Here is a 25,524-nt window from a genome sequence, read left to right on the forward strand (position 1 = left end):
CCATCACAAAAAGATGATGGCAAAGTTTTTGACAACTGTGCTAGGCCTTGTAAATCCTATGATGAGGAGAAGGGCCCTGCAGGTGTAGATGCATTTTACATTTATGATGGGATAAGTACCCTTTTATTTATTTTTTTAGTTTAGAATAAACCTCTCCTAAAATTGCACAGAAAAAGGGAAAAAAGCCAAACTGTTTCTAAAAGTATGGCAAAAGCAGGAAGCTAAGGTCAGTTTGTCTTTCATCTTCACATCTCCCATTTGACACAAGTATGAAAGCTCAAGAGAAACAGTAATCTTAGTAGAAAACAGACAGTTGATTCTAATTTAGATCTAAAATCTCATTCCATGACCATGCCACCCATCATGATCTATATCTCCAGTTCTATGAGTGGTCACACAATTTTCTTAATTGAATCCCTTTTTTTTTTTTTTTTTTTATAGCAGAAACATTTTCTTCTCAACACAGCTGGTTCATATAAAAGAACCTATTTAGTTTTGCTACTCAGGTCACTTAAGTAGTGAGTTAGTTATACACATAATAGTCTTCTGCACCCACTGTGTCCTGGAGGAAGTGTAATGTGGTGGCATAGTGGCAGCAAGGGCAGTAGTGGTAGGCCAAATGATTTATGACCAAATATATCCTGCATAACAAATAACCAAGTGAGCATCAGGTAGATAAAGGCCCGCTGTGAACTTCTTTAAGGGCTACTAACAATCAGGAGTAAAGCAGCACAGTATGATTCATACAAGACAAAGAGGCTTCCCACACACGTAAAAATAAACCAACCATAGCATCAAAACCTTCAGGATTTATGCTGAAGAGAATGACTCAGGTTTTTCACCTCTTCAAAATGCAAAAGTTTAGATTTATTATTTCTGAAGTACTTCAAATCAAAGAGTCATAATTTTGTCATGAATCACTTGTGCTAATTCCTGGGCAATACTGAAGTTTTCTTGGAAGGCATTCATCCAGATAACACCCATACTCAACTTCACTTACTTTTTGAGATCAAATAGCTTATTATCTAGGATAGCATAATGAAAAAATACATTGTTATGATATGATTAAATGGCTCAGAGCCAATACATACCAGATCCTGGTCAGGATTAAATTCATAGGGAACTAAGGAAAAGGTTTCTGTGGTATGGAAAGAACAAGTAACAAAAGGCTACAAAGAAGCCTTTTAATCTGAGGTCCTCATTTACAATGCATTTTATACAAACATACTGCTTGCTTTCAGAGATTATAGCCACAGTATGGGACAGAGCACATGAGGACCCCTTTGTATTCCAGGATAATCCCATAATCCAGCCAGATATCCAATATCTAAGAGCCTGCTCTCAGTATTTTTGAAATCAGACAACAAATGCCAAATCCTTCTACCGTAGGCAACACCATAATTGTGGTAGTAGAGACTCTGCAGCTTTCCTTTTGAACCAAAGCTATCAAAGGAGGTAAAACTGGAAATCTGGAGTCTGCTTTAAATATGATATACATCCTCAGTTCACCAGGAATACCAAGTAAGGAGCCTGAAGCCAGCCTCAGTAGCATTCTTGCAGGACCATAACACTGAAAAGCAGTTCTCATTCTCAGTTAGCATTAGAGATGACTCAATAGAGTTTTTGTATCCCTTCTACTCCTATGGGTTGCAGATAAAACATCCAGTGGCAAGACCATTAAAGGTCCTTGTGTGCTGTATACTGTCCAGTTTTCTACTCATTGTCATTATTTCACTATAAATAACAGCAACCCACAGCCACAGATTCATTTCTTAACAGACTAGGACAGCAGCTTCCAGTTCTTGTGTTTTGTTTTGTTTTTCTGGAAATGCCTCTTTGGGTTCATGATATGCTTGTAATTTTGAATTTTAGTTTTGCAACTGAATTTCCAGTTGGCTCCTGACTTCTTGCATCTTTGCCATAATTGTAGGGTTTGGAACTGGCAAGTTCAGGAGTTCGTCTCCAATTATTCAGGGTCATAAACTAAGAGAGATCTGATAAACACTGGCAGAAGTCTGAAGCCACACTGAAAATATGAGGAAAGTAGAGATCTTGGAGTACATTGATGATAAGGTAAAGTCATAGTAGCTCAGAAAGATTCCAGATCTTCAGCTGGCTAATCAACCTTGCACTCTTATCAGCAACACCTTGCAATCTTGAGATGCTGCAATTAGTAAAAGCCTTTCTTTAGATGTGCTTTGTTTGATGTTCAGAGCTCAAAATTCTGCCATGATACATAAAAAGAAAAAAAAATAGATAAATTTGTCCATGTTGGAAAACAGTGCTTCAAAACCAACCAGGTGTCTTCTTGGCACAGATGTCCTCTCATGATAAAAATCAAGATGGAATATTTGGGTGGGTTGGGTTTTTTCCATTTTGTTTTGTTTTTGATAAGTCACTATGACTGTAAGCCAAGATTAAACAGTGAGAAAGAGCTCAAGTATTCTACACATTTTCACAGTGCCTGCAGGCTATGCCAGCTACAAAACCTTTCAACACCATTCTATGCCCCACTGTGAGAAATTAAAAACTAAAAAGCCTATTTGGCAAAAGTGGCTGAGACGGTAAGGATAAAAGGAATGAGGGTTAGAGGAAAAAACAAAAAACAAGAAAAGCCATGGTGAAACAACCTGCAGCTGACACCATCTGTTCTAAGAGAGCAAGGCCACTGAACTCCATAAAAACATTTGCTGGAATTGCTATGAATAGGTAACATCTGTCTTCTTGAACTCAGCAGAAGCATTGTTTTTTCATTTAATACTCAGGCTACTTCTCAGCACGTTTGCTGATGACACCAAGCTATGCGGTGCAGTTGATGAGCTGGAGGGAAGGGAGGCCCTCTAGAAGGACCTTGACAAGCTCCAGAGGTGGGCCCATGCCAACATCCTGAAGCTCAACGAGGCCAAGAGCAAGATCTTGCATCTGGGTTTGGGCAATCCCAAGCACAAATGAGAATGAACTAAGAACAGCCCTGAGGAAAAGGACTTAATGAAAAGCTCTTTGTGAGCTGACGATGTGTGCCTGCAGACCTTTCAGAACGCCCACAAGATCCTGGGCTGCATCAAAAGAAGCGTGCCAAAGGAGGTGATTCTCCCACTCTACTCTGCTCTTGTGAGACCTCACCTGGAGTACTGTATCCAAATCTGGAGCCCCCAACACAGGAAGGACATGGAGCTGTTGGAGGGAGTCCAGAAGAGGGCCACAAAGATGATCAGAGAGCTGGAGCTCCTCTCCCAGGAAGAAAGGCTGAGAGAGTTGGATTTGTTCAGTCTGGAGAAGAAAAGGTCCTGAGGGACTTTACAGTGGCCTATAGAGGCCTACAGGAAAGCTGGAAAGGGACTTTTTACAAGGGCATGTAGTGATAGATGAGCAGTAATGGTTTTAAACTGTAAGAAGGTAGATTTATATATTAGGAAGAAATTCTTTCCTATGAGGGTGGTGAGAGACTGACACAGGTTGCCTGGAGAAGTTGTGGAAGCCCTCTCAAGGCCAAGTCAGAAGGGGCTTTGAGCAACCTAGTCCAGTGTGAACTTTCCCTGCCCATGACAAGGGGCTTGGAAGTAGATGAACTTTAAGGTCTCTCCTAACCCAAACCATTATCTGATTCTGTGATGATTTAACAAAGGGCAGGAAAACCAGACATCTGTCATATAGCCTAAGGGATTTAATTCTACCACTTAAATATGGAAAAGCATTAATGATAATGTCTACAGGAGGTCTTACAGTTTATTTGGGAATTAGGAACAGCAGACACTTAAGATAGAGTGAACCCTGTTAACTGAATATATTGTTCTACTGACTTGAGTTAACCAATTCGATGGTTCATTTTGGGGAAATGAAGCAAGTAGAGAATGGGCAACTGAAACATGCAATGACTGGTGGTGATGGATACAGTGTGATCTACTCACGGCAAGGAGCTCAGAGGCAAGAGACAAGGTCTAATCCTTGCCTTGACAGACTTCAGTTTATGTCTCACTGTTTTCTTTTTGTGGTCTCTCTATCCATTTATCTAAGCTTTCCCATGTATAAAAATGGAATATTGGTTTCCATGAGCTATTGGAGTTATTTATTTATTTGTTTGAAAATCACTGCTAAGCCTTTTGTGGTAATTCTGTCCCCTGTTCTTCCCTCACCTATGGAGCTCCAGGAAGGAATGCCCACTGCTCTTCAGCACTTACATGGAGACTCTTCTGCCTTTGTTTCAGAGTGGAGATGTTAAAACCCAGTTTCTTTTCACAACTGAACCCAGTGTTTGTGCAGCACCTTATGTAAAGGAGCCCTCACCTAATGCAAGACTCACCACCACCACCACAGCATCTACCATCAAAACAGCAACAATAGTGACTCATGTGACTTAGCAATGGGTTTTATAGTCATGATTTTAATGATTTTCACCAAATTTCTTTCTTCAGATTTAATAGAAAAGATACTTAAGCAATGAGTTGACTGAGTCAAGATAATTACATTGAGCTTTTAAAGGCATTTTGAATTTTTTTACTTGTCGGTGTAGATACACTACTGCCTGTGTGGTTCTCTTCTATATAACCTGTCTAATGGTAAAACCTTTTTCACATCAATAATGATTGCTTTAATGGATATTAGTAATTTCTTGTTTTCAGCATAACTGAAGCTCTTTTAATTAAATTACTTGCATATCCATTGTTTAAGGGCAAGATGGTTAAAAGAATATTTGCAATGAAAAAAGAACAGAAAATAGAAAAAAGAACAGAAAAACAGGGGGACATGATGGGGAACAAAATACCTGCAACACATGTAGGAAACAGGCTCCAGGGCATTGTCTCTTTCCTGCCTAGGCTCTTCATCAAGATTTCATGAGATTACACAATGAGATAGCATCTTCCAACCTGTGAAGTCCTAATTATTACACTGTATCATTATTTATTTTTCTTTCCATGTGCTCAGATCTTGACACAAGTGTGAATAAGAGAGACTAAATAGAGTTTTTTCACCCACACTGACCAGGCCAAATCCATAACCAACTGAAAGCAGGAAATCTAAAGTTATTGGCTGCTGGAGGCCTATGGAACTAAGCCCGATTTTTGGAGACCCACCAGGTGCTCTGAAGGTGACACTATTCAAGAGACATTAGGAAGTGTAAGAGGATAGAGTATTTGATACTGTGTGAACTCAAACAACTGAAGTGAAGGCCACAAGGCTCAATAGCTGAAGACATTTAAGAGACCATTAGAACAAGTTTTTTCTAAGAGCTGGTTCATCATTTGTAGTGCTAAGGAGACGAATTTCTTGCAATGACTATAGGCAGATGCAATGTGGCAGATCCACAAATGCTGTCAGTTGTCATAGTTTCATATGACTTCAGTGGATTCAGGCCAATTTGCATCAGCCAAGGATCTGTCCCACACTGTGCTCATGCATTTGTTACTCATATGTTAAAAGCTGTGGAAGATCGTGCCAGAGCTGAACTTGAATCCAACACCTGTGGACTTAATTTTCGTACTGACACAGAGAGACTGTCATGTTTGAAAGTTGCACAAGTTCAATCCCTTAAGTGGGGATAATAATATTTGTCTGTGTCACTGAGGTGCCGGAAATCTATGCATTTTTGAGACATGCCTCCTGTGGCATTTAAAGTTTCAGTAATACTGTCAGGTTGAATAATATTTCAAGGCTCATAAAAACTGATTAAAGATGCATTTCTCTTCCATTACGTGAAAGAACAGACTGCTGAGAGAAATCATAAGAACTGATCCCCTGTATCCACTATAATTTTAAAATATTATTAAACTGATCTGAACTCTTCAGGGTATTAGGCTTAACTGGTATTGCAGATCACTACCTATTGAGGGAGTCCACTGATGAAGTTTCTGAAATAAAGATGAGATACACCCCTTATTTGCTGAACTCCCAAGTTTCCTGTATATATAACTTTACTCCGGTATCTTATCTCAGGGAAAGAAAAGACAAACAAACAAAAAAAGTTCTACAAGGCACTTCTTCTTTTCATTTAATTATCAGTTTAAATAAAATGGTTTCTTTTGGAGATAAAAGAGACAGCAAATTTGATGGAAGAAAAAAAAAACAAAAACCAAAAACATGTCTGTGTTCTCTCCTTCCTTCTAAACATCACAGATCAAATAGAGTTTATCTGCTGCCTAGGGGCAGGTCACCTCTATTAAAAATTATTGCGGTCTCTACTTTGACTGACCAGACTAGTTTTTATTCTAGAATTTGAAACACCTGACAAGTTTTTGTATCAGTGCCTTTTATGAATTCACCCTACCAAGCATTTTCAATATTTTTCAATATTTCATTTTCAATAAATTCCTTTGCACTACTTCTCTTCCTACTTCCCTTTTACTAGGCAGCCAGACCAAAATAGAAAATCATTCTATTTTCTAAATGGAATAAAAATGTGGTGTAAAACTCTCCCAGACAAATCTGACAAAATTGTATTGCTCTTCATTAGCAGTTAGAAACTAATTCGACAATGGCCAATTACTTAACTTCTATACTACTGCTGTGAAGTAGTACTGCTTTGTTACAGAAGGTGTAGACTGGCACAGAGAAATTGAGGCTCAAGGCCTTGATGGCAGGCCAGGAATCTATTTATGCACTCCTAGTTCCTCCTCACTTCCAACCCCTGCCCTTAAGTTAGTGACTAAAACAGAAGATGTTCTGTTTTCCTCATCCATATCAATTATTTGGTTTTGTCTTTGCTGTTAAGAAGTCTGTACCCATAATTTTCAGAGGCAAGAGAGCATCATGCTTCTCCATTTTTTTAAATTTGCATTGTATTGTTTGTATTATCCAAAGAATCCACACACACAAAGAAAAGCTCAAGTTTGCCCACAGTCACCCAACAGTCAAACACTAAGCAATGCAGTTGCCAGCATAAACTTATATTGTGTTCATAAATCCTTACATATACACTTACCTTTTTCTGTATCCATTGACTCAAGCCTTGTGCACAGCAAAAACAAAATGCAGAAGAGTCAGTTTTGTGGTCTTCTGGCTCATTCAGAAAGCACATCCCACATTTTAACGTGGAAGTAGGTGAAAAAAAAGGTGAGAGAAATGTAGACAGGCCAGGCAGAAGTGATACCATGACAGTAAGGGAAGATGCAAAGAGTAGGTAAGTCCCAGTGACCTTATTTGAGCTCTGTGGTCTTCTTCCTAAATAGCTACAGCTGTCCTCCTTTGTAGGAGGGTTAAACCAAGAAACTCCCTGAGGGTGAAGGCAGGAATCTTGGTTTATAAGAAGCTGTGAGAAAAGAAGAAAACAAGTTGTGTCATGGTCCAGAAGAAGCAGGAGGGAAAGATATAAATAGCAATATTCTGACCCTTATGCAAGGATGTATTTGTGGGAAGTGTCAGAGAGAAGAAAAATGGCTGGCTAATGTGATGGACCTCATTGTCAAGGTTTGATGGTGTAGCCAAACATTTAAAATCATGTGAGACCAAAACAAAAAAGGGAATTTCTGGTTACTCAGAAATTACTTTCATTGTAAAACCAACAATGTTTTGGCAAAGAAGTCACTAATTACAAGTGCCATCTTTGTAAAGGTAGAATGACCTCAGTCATTTTACAGCAGCTATACATTGAGCAGAGAAGAATGGTTTGCAGTGAAATGCAGGCAGGATAAACTGTCAGACCTCAAGGGGCTGATTATAACCCTCAGTGTGTAGTTCTGCAGTGTAAGCAGTACAGGGCAGATGCTTTCAGTCTGTTTTTACTGTCATGCACTCTCAAAACTCATGAGGTTCCCTGGCAACACACTCTACATTTGTTCTCAGTATAGGTAGCCCTTACACAGGTAGATCCATGGAGTGTTCTCAGCAGTAATGACTAAGTTTCCAAGAAGAGTTTGTGGGATCATGTGTGCTTGACTTCAGCTGTCAAGCTGAACTCATGTGAGGGAACCTGTGCAGAATCATTTGCAAGAACTGAGCCCAAGTATCTCTATGGAGATAAAAAGGCTCTGCTTGCAGCTTTTCCCATTTCAGTACTATAGGATACAAACTGCACAACAAGTGCTAGTATGCTTCCTTTTTATTTGGCCAAAAGCAAAGCTCTTCTATACACTTTATTATGAAAGGACAAAGCTATTTTGCAGAAGGAAGCTATTTTTTCACATTATACCTGTAGGAAACTGGAAATCACTTGAGATTTTTTTTTCTTAAAGATGAGATTTTCACAGAAGGTACTAGAGTCTTTTCTTATCTCTAAAAAAATGTATATTTTCTTGTCACAACTTTTTACCTCACCTCAAAATTGGTTTTTAAACATGTTTTTTTCAGACCTATATTTACCCCATAATAAACAAGTGTTGAAATATTTGAACTAAAATTGAAATTTCTAGATTATGCTGGGTCTGTGCTTATAAGAAAAGAAGAAATATAAAATAGACAGTGAAAGAAATAAAGCAAAAATCTGTACATTTTCAGGTATCTTAGAACACCTACAAAAACAGGACCTGGAAAAAACCTTTACAGAGCCACAGCTGATCTCACCTGAATGCCCACCCTCTCATTAACTTATAAGGGAATTCTATTAGCTGGCAATACAGAGGGTTTTTACATACTTCTTTCTTGGTCTGCTTCCTTTAGAATACGAAGGATGAGCAACCATAAAGCTAGAAACTAAAACAAGAACATAAGAATATTTCTGTTTGACTGCATTAGCTTTTCCAGCCTGTCACCACAGATGGAGGTGGAAAAGGTGATGGGACCAGTGAAAAGATGCTTCTTGCTTGGCAAGATAAAATACTGCCAAATTCAATGACACTGCAAAATAGACTCAGGAGATCTATTTCTAGTTTGAAAAGTAAACGAGTCCCAGTCCCACAGCATGTACCCTTGTGACTCGCATGTTCATTTATTACAGGAGAGACAGAGTAATGTATTCAATGTGTCAATCAAGCTGTTCCCCCTGTTATTATCACCTATTTTCCACAGTCCAAAAGACTTCCAAAATGCACTCTGGTCCTGCATAAAGCATGATCTGCTTCAGCTGTAGCCTTCACTTCCCTGGAGAGCCACCCCTCACCATCCTTCACCTAATGAGAGGGAGTTCTGTGAACACACCAGGGAGTTTTCTTTCTCTCTCTGAATTATTCACAGGCTTCTTCAGAATACTAAAAAATAGCTGACAAAGTCCAGCTATTTCCTATTCTTGCACTTGCTCAGTCATTTCCCCTTGTGCCAAAATCAACGTTATGGATAGACAAAAATTTTGCTTGTAGTTCTGTTGGCTGTCTCAAAGTCTGTCTGTAGTCACTTTACATTCTCTGCAGAGTCAATCACTTCCTTCAGAAAGTCATTGGTCAGTACTGGATTTGGTTCTCGCCACAGTAAAATCCTATTAAAATCTTGGTGCTTCTATTTTCAGTCTTAATATTAGCACAAATAAAAGCATTTTCATTTAATCTGGGTGAGCAAGAAGAAAAATAAGAAAACTGCTTTCTATTAATTTTGTTGTGCTTGGCACAATGCACAGCTGTGACTCCCTGCATTTATGGGTCAGGTTCTATTGTGTCAAAAAATACTTGAAAAATCATATCTCATTTTTGTGCACATTTATTTTAGGCCATAATATATTTAAATATTATCATATTCTATAGAAAATTAAATCTTTAAAGGAAACTCTGATGAGAGGGGAGAAGGGAGTGCACTAACAGTTTCTAGGATGCTGGAGATTTAAATTTAGGATTCTCATTGGAACTAGGCACATGGCTCTGCACACTGGGCTATCATCTGCTTTGCAACTGCATTTCATCATCACTAGAAACTGCATTCTAGATCTACATCACTTAACTAGCAATATTATAACTGAAAGTAACATAAGACTGCAAAAGGCTTTGATTAAAACAATTTCTCAAGTTATTTCTTCATCAGAGAGAAAAACATCTTCATTTGTTAACTTCTCAGAAATGTATATGATTTCTAGATAATGTACCAAAATGCAATACAGTTAATATTCCTCCTTGAGTATTTCAGGTTCCAAAAATTACCAGAGCCAATGGGCTGTGCTGACAGACTAGACTTTAATCCAGTTTATTGAGTCTACCATGCCTGTTGATTCTTATCTGGGTCACTATTGACCATGAGACAAAGTTCACCATTTAGCCTTTTAGAAACAACCTTTAAAAGTACAAGATATTTTGAGAAGTAAACAGAGGAAACAAATGAAGTGGCATGTAAGGTAGGAGGTGCACTAGTGTTTCAGAGGGTGCTCCAGATGGAGGGGACAAATCCCACAGACCATGTAGCTACTGAAGTGTTCCAGGCCCTTCTGAAGCTCCAGATATTTGCAAGGTAGATAATCTGCTCTGGATTAACTTTATGCAAATTTTTCTAATTGAATGGGAAAAGCTTGGTCAGCATGAACATACAGCTTTGCATATCTATCTCAGTAGCAGCAGCTGTGTCTTGGTGCAGGCACAAAACCAGACAAATATCAGAAAGATCCATGATATCTTATGCACTATCATTAAATACAAGGCACTGCTCACTAAGTTTCTCTGATCATCTGGAAGACACTCACAGGCTGATGTCAAAAAGATAATTATTGAACTGACCCTGGAGCTCTCCTTGCACTCCATTTTTTTTTTTTAAGTACTGAGGTGAGCAAGGATTAACTGTTCAGGAGACCCAGGATATCTCCTCATGAATTGTTGTCACCTGTTCTTGTTGCATAACAGTGCTTCTTTGGGCAAACGCAATTTCAATAAATAAAAAGAATTTTGTTCCCCTGCTTATATTTCTTAACAACTCTTACCTTTTGTTTTCAGCAAAGCCAGAAACGACAACTTCTTCAGATTCTATCTTCAACACATTCTCAGACATTCCTAAAAGCTATCCCCACCTGAGGACTGTCAGTTTTCTGACATCCCAAAAGCTCTTCACACTGCCTTTTCTTAGAAGATTCTGGAAAACTTCCATTTCCTACCCAACTCAAAAATCAAAATTCCCATCAGTATTGTCATACCATGCCTCTTTTTGTAGCACATACTTCTATCCCTGATCTACAGCTTGTGGGTTTTGCCTATTATTTAAACTTTTAGCTTTTAGGTTAGCCAACGTGTGCTGGTTTGGTTTTGGACAGTTTCAAATTCAGAGTTGCTATTTAGCAAGATAGAACTAATAGTCTGCATTTTTATTGTATTGTTATGAGAAGAATGCACACAAAAGGTCAGTCTATTGCCCTGCTTAGCTCAAGTCTTCAGCTGCCATAGGTTTGCAGAAGCCAGAATCAGTCTCACCCAAGGACGTCTCACTTCCATGGTTGAGTGGTTCACACCGAGTTCCAGCCAGGGCACCATCCTGGGGCAGAGAAGAGCCTTTCTCTGAGTATTTCAGCATTTCCTCTTCTGTCTGGAACTTCTAAAGCATCATAAAGAAAGAATGTAGTAGTGGCTGTGAAAGCTAAATGAAGCTTTTTTACCTAAAAATTACTTGGTGTGTCAGTGCTAGCTATATCCAGTACTTTTCTTATGGCTCGATTTATATGAAAATGTGGCTACATGACACCTCAAAAACTGGAATCTAATTTTTACTTTCATTATTCTGGAGAAAAGGTCAAAAACCGTTCTCTAAATGGATGTCCAAAACTCAGAAGACAATGAAAATCTCCCTTCCATGGTCTTGTATAATTTTTTTAATGGAATTATGTTTTTTGAAGTGACTGCAGTTTTGGGGAACTGGTGGATGAAGGCTGGATGTTTTGAGCTGACAAGGATTTACTGAATAGAAAATAAGTAGAAGTTTTATATATGCATTTATGTATCACAGACCTCCATACTGGCCAAGACTTCCATGGCCCAAGTAGGAGGTCCTCTTAGGGTGCTCAGTGCTTAAGTATCACTGGATACTTATGTATGGATACATCAGTAGAGCAAAATACCAGAAGGACTTTTATCTACAGAATTAAGAATTATTTTTTCAGTTAAAAAAATCTGTCATTGTATACATCATATGTAGGAGGGTAACTGTGTCCCTCTGTGCTTCTCCACTTGAGCAGCATAGCACAGAGAATTTTGCTCACATTTTGAGTATGGTTATGGCAGTGTCAGACTTTTATTTTCTGAAAATGTTAAAAGGAAAATAAATTAGGTTATGCATGAGGAGGACTATCAATTATTTCCAGTTCCTTGGGTAATTCCTGATTTATTTCAGAAGACAGACAAATAGCTTCCTGTTTTGTACTTTAGAAAATTATGAATTCACCTAAGCATTCCAGCTGTCCAGCTGTAACTAATTTGTGTTACTAGTTATCATGGTCTTTTCTCTTTGTATAAGTGGAGATTAATGAACCATCTCATGTGCTAGATTTTGTTCTGCTGGCACTTTGTACCTTACTTCAGTAACAGCATTAAACTTCTCTCTAGAGCTTCCGAAACTTCCTTCGAAGAATACATGCAGGAATGAATAAATAGCACAAAAATGCTTGTAATAATGGTATTTGTGGCAAATTCTACAGAGTAAAGCATCAAGAAATACTCTTGTTTCATCCTCTTATTGCATGTCCCTCTAGCAGCCAGCTCAAGTGAGGTCATACGATCTGCCTACCAGCTGGCATTCCCACATCAAGTTTCTTTTAAAAAAGTATTATTTAGACTCATGCCAGCTGCTGCTGTCTATATATTTTACAGTTATTGTGATTCTGTTACTAAAGCAGGACTGTTAATTTGAAGATACTTGGTTTGATGAAAGTATAGAGTTGTTCAACAAATACCTTCATTAATTTGGAGTATTGAAGAACTTAAAACATCAAGAAATAGGTAACAACTTTTAAATGCCATAACCAATACTTCTGTTTCATATTTATTAAATTACTGGAAGATATTAGCTTCAATTAATTTAAATAAAATATCACAGGCTATCTTAGTAAAGTTTCAGTTCACAACTACAGAAACCTCACAAACCCTTTCTTCGTCTATCACATCTGTAACTAACATGAAACAGCAGCACACTGTAAAATTCCAAGTTACATCAATATCCAGTAGTCTGGAATACTGTATCCCTTTAAGTTCTGGATTTAATCAGAATAAACATAGAATCATAGAATAGTTTTGGTTGGAAAAGACCTTTAGGACTATTAAGTCCAACCATTAACCTAGCACTGCCAACTCCACCACTAAATCGTGTCCCTCGGCACCATGTCTACACATCTTTTAAATACCAATAAGGATGGCAGCTTGACAACTTCCCTGGGCAGCCTGTTCCAGCATTTGATAACCCTTTCAGTAAAAGAACTTTTCCTACTGTCCAACTGAAAACTATTCTGGTGAAATTTAAGGACCTTTTATCTTGTCAGAGAATCACAGAATGGTTTGAGTTGGAAGACACCATAAAGATAGCCTAGTTCCACTACCCCTGCTATGGACAGGGATACCTCCCACTAGACCAGGTTGCTTAAAGCCCCATCCAACCTGATGTTGAACACTTCCAGGGAGGGGGCAGCCACAGCATCTCTGGGCAACCTGTTCCAGTATCTCATAACCCTCAAAGTGAAGACTTTCTTCCTAATGTTTAATCTAAATTTACCAGCCCCCAGTTAAAATCATTCCCACAATCACTACATGCCCTTGTAAAAAGTCCCTCCACAGCTTTCCTGTAGCCCCCTTCAGGTAGTAGAGGGCCTCTATAAGGTCTCCCTGGAGCCTTCTCTTCTCCAGGTTGAACAACTCTAACTTTCTCAGCTAGTCTTCATAGGGGAGGAACTTCAGCCTTCTGATCATCTTCATGGTCCTCCACTGGACTCTCTCCAAGAGCTCTGTTTCCTTCATGTGTTGCAAGCTCCAGAGCTGGACAAAGTAATCCAGGTGGGGTTTCATGAGAGCAGAGTAGAGGCCATAATCATCTCTCTTAACCTTCTGACCATGCTTCATTTGATGCTGGGGAGGATAAGGCTGGATTTCTGAGCTGCAGGTGCACACTGCACATGTTTAGATTGTTACCAATAAACTCCTCTTATACTCTCACTTACTACCTGGGAGACCAACACCCACCTCACTGCAACCTCATTTCAGGTTAGTTGTAGAGGTGATAAGGTCTCCCCTGAGCCTTCTTTTCTCCAGACTAAACAACCCCAGTTCCCTCAGCTACTCCTCCAGACCCTTCACCATCTTCATTGCCCTTCTTTGGACACAATACAGCAGGTTGGATCTGAAATGATTAAATAGAATTTATACGCCATTCTGCTCCATTTTCCTGCCTTGGAAACGTTCTCTTCCTAATTCTGCTTGGGCACCTTGCCCTTAACAAAGTCCCTAAAATGCAGAAACTGAGGTTACAAGAACATCCTCTTTTGCTTTCTAGATCAGCTCTCAGAAGCTGCCATCACTTTTTCACTTTCAACCCAAAACACTGCTATTTGCATTTTCTTTTTCTTTCTCTCTCTCTCTGGACTATTTTAGTCCAGTGGCTATGTTATTTAACCTGTTTGAGTATTTGGGGCAGTATGTGGAATGAAAGACATTACAGAACTTAACATTCTATACTATTGCCTCATACTTCTCTGAATAGATAATATCATGGACACAAATGGCTGAACAAAAAAAAAAAAAAAAGGCATCAGAACTGAATATGTGTGGGGACTGAAATATTTCAAGAACTGAATGATGCTTTCTTTCTCTGTTTAGTCTGACAGATGACAATGTGTCTTGAACACTTCAGGACTGAATGATGGAGAAGATGAAAAAACCAATTGGGAAATAACTTTTTTATTCCAAATATTTAACTTTTTGTAATTCAAGTGTGTGCCTAACTTGGGCATAATGTTTCTTTCATTTATGGCAATGTATAATTCACAGAAATGGTACTAGTCACATTCAGTCACATCCTCCCGTCCCTCCACATCAAGACTGCAAGTTTAAACTGGTCTTTGGGAACACTGATTTTCAGGAAATGGTTTTTCATTGTAACTTCTTATTGTAAATTTCAATTATATTTGTAACTGGAGAAGCCTGTGGTTTTTCTTAGGATGAGGAAATGTCTAATGTTTCTAGTAGGCAAAAAATCTTCAGACTTCTAGGAAATGTCCTGTGCAAACTAAGACCAGAATATGAAACTTCTTGAGTGAAGACAACAACACTTTGCTCACAACATCAAACAGTTTATCCATGTAAGTTGCTCAGAGCTGTTCTCTTAATATTGTAGTAGTTCAGGATATAAGAAGATAAACTTTTACTTATGTTTGTTTATTTCAGCCGTTGTCATCTCTGGTGTCATCATGGTCTTCTTACAGCAAGCTGGGGGATTTGTGTGGTTCCCTCTGCCTGGGACCAGGGTGGCTGCCTGCAGCACCCTTTGCACCACCAGCTCTGTGAGGACAGCCTCCAAGGTGGGCAGGTGTCAGTCTTGTCCTCAGTTATTCTATGATATTGAATGATATTCATATGATATTCTATGATATTGAAGATACACAGAAGGGCAGCCAGAATGAAACATAAATATAGCAGTTTGCCTTCTGAAACTGCGGCAATCATGGAGAAAAATCACTGGCTCTACTAGATGGGCTCCATCCTTTCTACCCAAATAGCAACCTGTTTTATGGTTTATATAACATTACCACTCTAAAGATAACACATCAGATTATAACAATGCCATGTGCAATGGCGTGCACAAATTCACAAAGATCTAGTCAGAATGAAGGATTTTGGATTAGTGAAAATGTCATATTTTTCAAATATTTGCCTGAAACACACCAAAACCAACATCTTCTTAGGTTTCTCACAGGCTCAGGAGTCCAAACAAATGTGATTAGAAAACACACTTTCCATGCTGTCCCTTAAAGCATCTTCCCAGAGCTTGCAGCTGCTGAGTGAAATTGATATTCCAAGCAGTGCCATCAGCTGGCATAATCTGATCCAGATGGATGGGTTGCTCTAAGGTCTAATAGTTCAGAAATCTCTTTCAGGGATGCCCCATGAGAGGGAATCTGTAAGTAATGGGAATCCTACTAAAGACGGTAGTTTTGAGATCTTCTGGCTATCTTAAATCAAGGACTTTCAGTCCTACTATGGTCAATTTCAATGAAAATTTCTTGTAGTACAAGCAACTTTTAACATTAAGACGAAGGAAATGTCTGAAAAATCATGTTTTGTCCTTGATAGGTCATTAATTATACTCCTAGCAGATCTTCCACATCAAAGATATTACAGAAGCCATAAATTGATACAAGTTATTTTAAGAATCCACCTTCAGTTTGACTAGGACTTGAATTTTCTAACACCCTACAATATATCTGAAGGATGTATCTGTTTCAAGATAACATTTTTTATAAAAGCAGAGGCACTGCATTCACAAGAGTCCCCCCGAAAGGCAGATCACCTTGCTTGAGATATGTCTTGTACAAACAGCTGCTTTTCCTTTGAAGTACAGTGTACAACAGGGACTGGATGAGTCAAGTTACAGAAATTTTCTTTTCTAATAAAATCAAAGCTTGACATGGAAAGGTCTGACATGAACAAATGAGAGCTTAGAGCTTAATAGAAAGAAATCAAAGAACTCAGGGAAATTACCTATCCAGTTTCTGAAGACAATCAAATACAAATATATTTTCTTATGATCCAATTTTTAATGACTTAAAATTACTTTAAAATGCATGGGTAGTTCCTATTTTTCAAACAAAGACATCTCTAAAAACTTGAGATACTTAAAGTATTTCAGATACTGTTGATTGTTTCATGTGATCAGTTTTAATGTGTTTAATAGTTTAATACTGCTTTACCATTCACCTTGCTGACACTCATAAAAGCACTAATGGCCAACATTATCTGATATTTCAGCAGCATTGACAAAATTTATAAGAAATACAATGTTTTTATTTAAGGGGCAACTTGTCCCCCAAGAAGAAAATTTCTGCATTAAGTCAGGGACTTATAAAATAGCAAATCTAACACCTTTTTTTCCATCTCCACCCCTGGCTCCACAACAGGAAGCCATGAAGGGACCCTGCCATGGGGCAGGGGAAACCATGCCTATGGTTTGTGTTTGAGAGATGCCACAGGCCTGTGGTGCAGATCCAAAAAAGACTTTTCAAGAACTTCCAGCACTATGAGTTTTGGCTTCACAGTGAGAGCCTGAGACCCCTTCCAGCAGAGAAGTCCAATTGGGCTACAGACCTGGAGTGTGCAGCACTACCCTGGAAAGGCTCCTGTGGCTACCTAACCCAGAGCTGCAGACATTGCCTGGCAGCTTGACATCTGGCCAGGCTCTGAATCCAGGTCAGGTTCAAGTTCTCTGAAAGTTTGTTAAATCTGAGACATTTTGGACAAGACATTCAAGACTCAACAAAAAGGCATTTTAAAATTAAATTCTTTCTCTCTGCAATTCACAACAAATACTAACTGTGAGTTAGCTCATTATGTAAACAGCAAAGGGCTGAATTTTGGCTGCTTTCAGTACCTCTGGTCTGTTGCTCTTTCTGAACAGAATATCAGTCTCTGGTATAATGTTAACTAAGCTTCTTCCTTCTCTTGATACTCACGTGAATGTCTCATGTTATCTGAAGATTTTTTACAGTCACTAATATATATTACTCCCCACAAAAGCTTCTGACAGGAGAAAGTGATTGTCCCCATTTTGAAGCCAAAGGATAAAACATTATCCATGTTATACAGTGAGTACAGGAAAACTGTGGATGCACCAGAACATTAACCTGGAGCCTCCATTCCTATCAACTGTGCTGACCTTATAAGCTCTTTTTTTCCATCTTTTTTTTTTTCTCTTACTCAAGCAGTGCAGTCTCTACACCACATTTTTGTCATTTAGATGCATGTATTTAATTATGAGTCACCATCCCAAAAGAAGAACAAAGTGATTATACTTCCATGTGAATTTGCAGAATGTTTATCTGGTTAGAGATACATGAATGAAAATAATGTATGAGCATAAAAATAGAAAAGAAAAGCTTTATTGTGGCTTCTTTGAAAGTCTGGAATGTATCTCAGAAGACAATAAGGAAACCAAGAAAAATCTTTATTCCAGCTGATAAAAATTTGTTCTCTCAAGTTTTTAATACATGGCAGAGAAGGATAATGGCTGAATCTATTAGCTCAATTTTTATTTTAAGCATAAGAACATTTTTTTAACTAATAAAAAAGTTATAAAGATATTTAATTAAGCAGCACAGAAATTAAAGAGGAAGTATTTATAAATGTCTAATGCTGAATTATTCTGAGAATGAACATGATCTTTAATGTTATTATTTAGCCAGAAATAAAACAGTCTTTTAATTTCTGCTAGCTGCATGTGGATTTGAAATAGGATTTCTTCCTACAGAGCTTCTTTTGAGGGCCAGAAAAATATAAAATACCTTCTCAGGTGATCTTTTCTTCTCACACAATGTCTCCCTAGCAGATGAAGACTCCCCTTGGGGGAATTTCCAGATCTTTTTTCTGTGACTGTGGCTTCAGTTATGCCATACACCACCTAAGCCACATCTCCAAAATCTGGAAAAACTTATTCTTACTTTGAGAGTTGAGGTCAAGAGGACTTACAGAAAAGAAAAAGCCCCAAAGTGATGAACCAATGCTAGAGCATTTGCTAAGATGATACAGAGATGGAGGGCCTGAGGTGACTTTGTAGATACTTGGATGTTAGTAGTTTTGGTGCAAGTTTAATTCCTTATTCTATTCACCCAGGGCCCTCTGGGGAGACATGCACATCATCCACGCATGTAGGGTGGGGGCTTTTATGGAGCTTCAGTACCATCCCTCCTCACTGCTCTGACTGTCTGTACTGCAGATAGGACATTCAGAAGCAGAACCTTTTGTTCTAGGAAAGAAAGGGCTACAGCAAGCCCTAATCCTCTGTTTGTGGCATCACAACAGTATCCACAGCAACTGTGATGTGATACAGAATGGAATGTGACTTCAAGCGCCTGCAGCTGATGAATGAGGAACAAAAATCCTGTTGTCATGCAGATACCCTCAGCAATGGCATCTGTGTGAAGCAAATGAAATATATATATATGAAATATGCACAGAAAAAGGTTGCTCCCTGGCTAGTGTCATTTCTGCCTCAGGGTACACTTCAGTCACCATAAGAAAAAACTCCAAGGGATGGAGCAAGCCTAAGATGGAAAGAGAGTCCCTAAGGCATCTCTGTTAATCACTAGCTAGTTATTTATTTAAAATGACAGTGAGAAATATAACTACATCAGTTTCCTGCAATTTTCACTGTGTTTTCAGAGTTTAGTTATCATCTGTGTTGAATAAATAATACAGATGAGAAAACCAAGGAAGGATAAACCCAAAGTCTGAAATACAGTAAACTGCTTAGAAGTTGGCCCCAGGGACTTTGGATTCATGACAGTTCTTTTCCCAGACCCTCCTCAGATTTGCCTTGAGAATATGACAAAAACCTTTTTGTTGTGTCTCCACAATACCTGGCACAATGGGGCCCTGATCCATTCCTGGAGCCTCTAGGCATTGCCACAGTACAAACAAATAACAATAGCTAGCAGCCAAAGACATTGCTGGGAATTGCTTAGTAGGCAAGCAAGCTTCTTATAGAAGTGTGTGTTCTGAGCACTTATTCAGTTCACACAGCATAGGCTTTTAGAATATTCTTTGTTGAGAAAAAGCAACTGTTGGAAACATCCCTTTGACCCTGAGTCAGGGTCAAGAAGGTGGAAGATATTAGAGCCACTTCTCTTTGCATATTACAACACTGAAATCGTCTTCAAGGAATTAAGGGTTGGACTTGATGATCTCAGAGGTCCCTTCCAACCCGGATGATTCTGTGAATCTGTGAAGTATGCTGGGTGTGTGTGACCAAGGAATTCTCCAGTAATGTCACATTAATTACATAAAACACCCATGTTTTGAGCAAACACACAGTATGAAATCTTGACATGACACATCTACCTATTTATGTGATGCATAAATAGATCTCACTGAAAAAAAATAATCTACTTATCCAGGCTTTGGGTTAGTACACTGAAAACTTGCACCTGATTCCTGGCTCTGGCATAGATATTTGTATGTCTTTGATATTTGTATGTATTTGACAATTCACTTTACCTATCTTCCTTTTCAACCTTAAAGCTGAAGGAAAACCAGAATGCTTTTTCTGTCTCATAGGCATCATGAAGATTTTCAAGCAGGGTTAAAATTAAGATGCTGCTGAGATGAGGCCAAAAAGATATACAGAAACCGAGACAAATAGATCCCCGAACTTTAGGATGAGAACTCAAATTGAGGTAACACAGAAAACAATTATCAGACTGCATTTCCTCTACTGCATTTCATATTCTAAGTGTGGATGGGTCTGGCTTTAAAAATATTACATTATTTCAATAATTCCCCAGATCCATTGATTTTTGCCCTTCTTCAATAGTTAGAAAACAATGACAGCTTTAATGAGTACAGATTATGTGACAGTTGAGAAATAATATTGACTTTTGAGAAATCCAGTTGTCTTTCTGTGTCCAGGTCCATGCCCACAGAGAGAATATCCAACTTACTCTTTCCCAGATTGCTAGATACATTTCACATCAAGTCTAACACAATTTTTTTTTTTTAGTTAAATGGCATCAGAAGAGCCCCTTTCTGGAGAGGCTTCAGTGCTGGGTGTAAGCCAGCACAGACAGGGTAGGGCTACACTGTGGTTCTCACACATCAGTTTTACCAGTGTTTTTCATAAGAAGAAACTTCTGTCTTGACATTAGATGTTACTCTGTGACTCTTTTTTATTTCCATGTAGAACAAAGTCTGTAGACAAAACCTTTTTTAGACCTGCACATTGTAGACTTGATCTGACTCAGTCATTTCTTCCAGGCAAAGAAGTTTCGCATAAGTCATTCCTTTTTGCTGCAGCTGCCATCCACTGGGCCAAAGAGATGAAAATGTGGTGAACATAACTTCCCTATGCCAGAACTGGAGAAACAGATGCAAGCAGGCATTGTGCAAGTTGCACAGTACTGCATGAACTCAGCTGTAGAACAGGGTAGCAGAATCCTTATTCTAAAAACTATCTTGAGTAAGAAAATCCTCACATGTAATGTTGTGAGACTTGCTCATAATGTTTTCTTGTATAGCAAGAATTTCTTTAAGGCATGAGGATATACACAAAACATTTTTTCCCATCTTACAGAAAGATACACCAAAGTTATAATTATTTTCCCAACAGTTAGCTGTTTTCCTATCCAGATGTTCTTCCTGTCTCCCACTTGTTCCTTTCACAACAGTTATCTGACATGACTGATTCCCCCCTGGTATCTTGTCTCTCTCTGCAGCTATCTCTGTCATTTAGGTTCTACAGAGAACAATTCAAGTATTTACAGGATGTTCAGGCAGCAGTTGGAGAACCTGGTTATCAACAGAGCTACATACAGCTGCAAGGGTGATGGTAGGAGTAGGGACTTACAATAGTTCTCCTGTTCTGTCTGAGGGTCTTCCCCAGTGTGTAGTAGAAATCTTTAACACTTCTGCCTTTTAGCAGTATTGCTCTCTCAGATCAGAAGAGTAGATTAAAAAGTATGCAAAGGAATTAAGGATCCAACCTGTCTCTTATACATGAAATTGAAGAGACCTGAGCCTTCCCTGTGGAAGTAAGGGCATAGGGGTAGCAACAGGCACACAACACAGATATTTAAGGGGTGGGTTAGGGTATAAGAGTACTTTTAGCTGTTTAAAACACACAGAGCTCTTAAAGATTTTTTTTTTCCAAAGTCAGACCCAATTACAACTGTTTACAGAGCCCTTTCTCTCTCCCTCAGAGACTTTGGCTGGATTCCCATCGTTTCCGGGACCGAACCCAATTATGCCACTGACCACAGCATTCTGATGGCTTAATGCAATTCCATGGCAAGGACAGGGAACTCCCAGAAACAAGAAAGGGCTTGATTTGCTCCACACTGTACCTGGAAACAGCTCCCAAAGCAACATGTTATGCCAAATAACTATGCCTCAGAGTAGCCAATTTGTGCAATTCTAGATTAAAACAAAGACTATGCCTTATCTTTTCCTTTTTGAAAAGCAGTTTTTTTTTCCAGGTAAAAAATGTTGGCAGAGTTTCCACTTGGCTGAGATTTCAGAGCTCTGTAATCTTTTTCCGAGTATTTCCATGAACACAAAGATAGGAGGCAATTAATAGGTGGGGAGGTGGGGAAAACAGGTCGCAAGAGTGGAGGAGGATATAGCAGGTTAAACTTACAAAGTACTTGTAAGTATCTGTGAAACTTTCAGTTCTTAGAAAAATACTATGTTATCCCAGGCCTGACCTGTCTCAGCAAGTCTGCTCACTCACAGTGGCAAACAAAATTGTTTGACGTGCACTGCAAGATGATTTATTGACTTATTTCATACAATCATTTCAGTTTGCATCAATGCTAGGAGGAGTGTTCTGTTATTCACTTTTTTCCTTGGTTGATCTCCTCTTATAATCAAGATTGCTATGAGCTTGTCTGTCATTTATAAAATACCATAAGTGACTAATATTCAAGTAAAAATAATACGGGACAGAATGGAAACTTTTCCTTGAAAATACAGTTGAGAGATATCTGCAAGTACAATGCAGTTCAGTAAGTACAAAGCAAACACAGTGGCATGTGACAGCTGCAGAAGGAATGCTCTGTGGAACAGATAGCATTTCAGGAGGGCTTAGTCATAGCAAAGTGAGGTGAGATTTGTAAAAAATTGTATTTCTAGTAAAACCTTTGGCAAACTCTGAAAAGAAGACACTTCGAGGGACTAGAAATCCAGTCACCGGCTAAAATTAACCAAAGTATGTGCAAGTCTGCAGGAAATAATTTTAGCTTTTATGCAATGTTATAAGAAGAGCAAAAAGGTCTTCAAGGACATGGGGCAACTAGGGGAATTTATGATAGTTTTCAGGTCTTCTGATCAGGTTATGTAAATGTCATCCCATGGATGTTTTTCAGGTGGTCATCTGCCAATTCATAGCATTGAATCTGCCTCCAAACATCTCTGAAGTTACCTTTGTGTTTTACCTGACATGACACAGCACTCTTGTGAAGCTGTATCACCACCACTAATATGGTCAGGGTTTCATGGTCAACTGCAGCATCTCAAATTCTAGTGCTATCACTCAGCTTTCATTTTTCTCATCTTGAAAGCTGGTCTTACAAAATCAGATAGGAAGACAGAAGCAGACAATATCTTCTCTTCTATAACTATGTCCCAATAAAGTTTTAAACTGTAAGTGTAGCATGCTTTCTCCTCTGCTGTTTCTTTTGGTTTCTACATCCTATTTTACTTACTCAGCACTTGCCTCTTCCTGTTTTCACCTTCCACTCTAGCACTCAGAAGCCAATACCCTGCACAGTATTCAGTCTGGCCATCAGAAAAGGATTCATTTAGTCCAGCCCAGGATTCAGAGCTGAATATCTTGGAAGGCTAGGCCCTGAATGCTTAAAGAATGTATCATTTTTTTTCCAGAAATCAGGAAATCCTCTGAAGGACCCTGATCCAACTAAGCACTTAAGTAGGTGACTTACTTTAAACATATGAGCCTCCTTTGTTGACTGGAACAAAAATATATCTGACGGTATACTTTAGGCCATACAGGAAAACTGAAAGATGAGGCAGGAATAGAGAAGAATATTCTGATTGCTAATTGCATGTTAAGAATATTAATTCACTACTGGTTTCTCAAGTTACTTTACTAACAAGTAGCATTGAAAAGATAACATATATTTAATAATTTTCTACTGTCTCTTACATGTAGATGAACTAGACTTTATGGATATCTAAGAACAAAGCCTGTCATTCCTTAATGATTTCTCACCTTTTTTCCCAAGAGAAACTAGTTCATGTAGAGAATATGGATTTCATTTTCTCTAGTCTAATCTTGAGGATTTCCAGTAAGCACAAGAATATTTTTGTCATTATAACAGTGACAGCATGAGCTGCTAGACCCTAACTTACAGTACTGCTCATCTGGATACCACATGGGCTTGTGCAACTCACCATTACCTAGTGTGCTGGCCAAATAATTTGTCACATGGAAACTGCTTGAGATGGAAAAATATAGATACACCTTCTTACAGCTCTAGAGAAATGGGATATTTCTTCACTGTACACTTGTTCCTAAAAAAGAATCAAGTTCTTCATGTTGTAACACTCCCCTAAGGGGCTGCCTGGGAGTGATAATTCTTACTTGGTTCTGCTCTCTCCACATCTTTATTCCTGTCATTTTCTTTTCCATTTCTCTATATCCAGCCTTTCCTTCTCTTTCTACCCTTCTTTTCAATCACTCCTTTTACACTTCACTTAAAAGCAAGAAATATTATTCAAGTTGAGCTCTTGCACACTTCTACTGTTAGTAGGACTGTGTCATTACACTTCTGTGTGACCAGAGGCTCCTATGGCTAAGGCAACATTCACGTGCCTCCACAGCTGCAAGGCCAAGTATTGCAGAAATTTGTCAAGGAATAGCTAACGAAGAGGAGATTCATCTTTCTCACTCTAAAGCAATGGCACTTAGCTTAGAGATTGACACTAGCAGTGTCAATTCCTTTATATACCTTCTAATTTTTAGATAGTATCATAAAATTTTGGATATTTCTAGTATCTACAACTGTGTTTAAAGAGTGGGGTTATGGAGGGGGAGGGTTTTGGTTTGGGTTTTTTTCTTGTTTTGGGATGTTTTTGTTTAGTTTGGCCTAAGTCACTACATCTATGAAAGTTTACTTTTGTGTCCTGTTCATTGTTCTAGTGCTATTTTGTCAGTTATTCTAACTAGAATAACCTTCCCAAACCATGCTACTGCCAGCCTGTCTGCCCCCCCTCCCCCTCTAACTTCTGTGGCCCCTTTACTTTTTACAGCCCAAACCAACCACAGATCGCAGCTCTCTGGAACAGCAGAGCTCCATCCATTTTCTTCAAAACTCAATAACTAGAGAGGTGGAAGACACAAGTTAAAGGCTAGCTGAGGGAATGTTACCCAGTGCCAGGATGGGGCACCAACCCACACAGCTAGCTGTCCCACACAGGTAGCTAGCCAGCACAACTAGCCAGCCTACACACCTAGCTGACCCTACATGCCTATTGCCAGCACAATCTCAGGTGATGCTCTCTCTTGCCCAGCCTACAGTGAAGGGAGCATGTGATGATCACTTGGCAAATGCATGTTGGGAGAGAAGGGGAAAACTGGAGGCACTGTAGAAACTGACTGCCAAGTGGGAGTACTGCTAGCTAGAGTCTTCACAGTGTCTGCTACGTAAGAAGCAAAAACTAGAAAGATCCTGACATGTCTCATTTATGTGCCTAAAATTATGTGGGGTAAGCCAGTAGAAGTTCTTCCTTGTACTGGCTTTTGTTTTCTAAACATTTATGGTGTTTTGACTTTCTCCCTGTTGGAAGCTCCTTCCTCTGGCTGTCATGGAGCTCAGCCATGAGTTTGCACTGGGTACATTGCACACATACATAGCAGAGAGTATTTGTATCTCTGCTTCAGGTGGTTATATCCTTTTCTGTTTGCATTTCTGTTTTTCAGAAGCTTTCATGAATCTGTCAGGGACCAATTTATGGGACCAATAAAAGGCAAGCTCCAGACTTTAAATGGTACTTC

The 25,524-nt window shown here is 38.8% G+C and overlaps 1 protein-coding gene across 1 annotated transcript in view; it reads right to left on the reverse strand.

Annotated features, from left to right (window-relative positions):
* Positions 1-25,524, reverse strand: part of DIO2 (iodothyronine deiodinase 2) — a 72,654-nt gene that overhangs the window by 31,438 nt on the left and 15,692 nt on the right. Inside the window, exon 2 of the mRNA XM_030451728.1 lies at positions 11,244-11,364. The gene's annotated coding sequence lies outside the window, so the exon portion shown is untranslated. The remainder of the gene's footprint in view (positions 1-11,243; positions 11,365-25,524) is intronic.

The sequence above is a fragment of the Calypte anna genome, chromosome 5A, assembly GCF_003957555.1.
Source record: "Calypte anna isolate BGI_N300 chromosome 5A, bCalAnn1_v1.p, whole genome shotgun sequence".
Taxonomy (NCBI): Eukaryota; Metazoa; Chordata; class Aves; order Apodiformes; family Trochilidae; genus Calypte; species Calypte anna.